The sequence below is a fragment of the Electrona antarctica genome (genome assembly GCF_951216825.1).
Source record: "Electrona antarctica genome assembly, chromosome: 8".
In the NCBI taxonomy this organism is placed as follows: domain Eukaryota; kingdom Metazoa; phylum Chordata; class Actinopteri; order Myctophiformes; family Myctophidae; genus Electrona; species Electrona antarctica.
The window spans coordinates 31,659,668-31,661,629 of NC_136789.1; the positions used below are offsets into that span (position 1 = coordinate 31,659,668).

Below are 1,962 nucleotides of genomic sequence, written 5' to 3' on the forward strand. Positions count from 1 at the left end.
CCGCATCCAACCGGCCGGTCACTGTGTCACTGTGACCGCATGGAGCTGACCGCATCCAACCGCATCCAACCGGCCGGTCACTGTGTCACTGTGACGGCCTGGAGCTGACCACATCCAACCGCATCCAACCGCATCCAATCAGAGCCAACCAAATCAAATTTACTATTTTGAAAAACATTTTGAATAGTTCAAATAGCCGATCTACAAGCTCACAACGTGTGGCTAGTTAGTGGCTAGTATAAGGGTTGGGATGGTTCCTAACCCTAACCATCAGTCATTTAGACCTGAGGACGATTCTACAAATGTCTTCTAAAATCATGACAGTTTTCTGAAAAACCTCATGTTTCTATATCAGTGGTTCTCAACTTTTTTCATGTCAAGGACCCCCAGAATTTGCGTATATATTTTCACGACTTTTTAAAAATAGCAGACCTACACGCTCGTAGCGCGGCACTCGGTGCCGCGCTATGAGCTTGTAGATCTGCTATTTTTCAACAGCTAAAGCATAACATAATGCTAAAAACACCAAAAGGGGTTCCCGCCCAGAATGGGTTAACCCCCTCCCTCCCTCCCTCCCTCTCTCGCCGGCCCCATACCCCACTTAGAGAGCCACTGATTTAGATTTTGTTTATGTTTGTGCTAATTATGTACTTTGGAAATACACCCCAAAACATATTAAAGAATAAACAATATTCATGTGAAAATATAGAAGAAAATAGAACAAAAACACACAATTAATTAAAACCTGGACGTGATGTCCAAAGAGCTCCTGTCGCTCGAAAAACACTTGGAGCTGACCGCATCCAACCGCATCCAACCGCATCCAACCGGCCGGTCACTGTGTCACTGTGACGGCCTGGAGCTGACCGCATCCAACCGCATCCAACCGCATCCAATCAGAGCCAACCAAATCAAATTTACTATTTTGAAAAACATTTTGAATAGTTCAAATAGCCGATCTACAAGCTCACACCGTGTGGCTAGTTAGTGGCTAGTATAAGGGTTGGGATGGTTCCTAACCCTAACCATCAGTCATTTAGACCTGAGGACGATTCTACAAATGTCTTCTAAAATCATGACAGTTTTCTGAAAAACCTCATGTTTCTATATCAGTGGTTCTCAACTTTTTTCATGTCAAGGACCCCCAGAATTTGCATATATATTTTCACGACTTTTTAAAAATAGCAGACCAACACGCTCGTAGCGCGGCACTCGGTGCCGCGGCACTCGGTGCCGCGCTATGAGCTTGTAGATCTGCTATTTTTCAACAGCTAAAGCATAACATAATGCTAAAAACACCAAAAGGGGTTCCCGCCCAGAATAGGTTAACCCCCTCCCTCCCTCCCTCCCTCTCTCGCCGGCCCCGTACTCCACTTAGAGAGCCACTGATTTAGATTTTGTTTATGTTTGTGCTAATTATGTACTTTGGAAATACACCCCAAAACATATTAAAGAATAAACAATATTCATGTGAAAATATAGAAGAAAATAGAACAAAAACACACAATGAATCCCGTCGCTCGAAAAACACTTTATTTTATTTGATTATAATTTTTTTGTTTTACCCCCTTTGTCTTCCCAACTAATTCCTCCCCACATGTCTGTGGCCCCTTTTCCACCGGTTGGTTCCCAATGGGAACCGGTTCAGTTCTTTTCCACCGGTTGGTTCCCAATGGGAACCGGTTCAGTTCTTTTCCACCGGTTGGTTCCCAATGGGAACTGGTTCAGTTATTTTCCACCGGTTGGTTCCCAATGGGAACCGGTTCAGTTCTTGTTGGTTCTTAGTCCATGAGCCAGAGCTCCAAAATTGGAACGTTAATTATGAATTGAGTGGGCAAAACCATACCTATATTGGATTGTTATCACCATGAAACTTCCCCAGTTGAGTACTTACACGAAGACAATGATTTATTGTATTACAAATTTTACATTTTGAAATATGCAAATGAGGCATTATGTAGG

The 1,962-nt window shown here is 43.2% G+C and overlaps 1 protein-coding gene across 1 annotated transcript in view; it reads left to right on the forward strand.

The window, feature by feature from the left end:
* lcp2a (lymphocyte cytosolic protein 2a) overlaps positions 1-400 on the forward strand; it is a 21,110-nt gene extending 20,710 nt beyond the window's left edge. The window contains exon 15 of the mRNA XM_079507947.1: positions 1-400. This exon is cut by the window's left edge and continues 183 nt beyond it. The gene's annotated coding sequence lies outside the window, so the exon portion shown is untranslated.
* Positions 401-1,962: the final 1,562 nt, after the last annotated feature.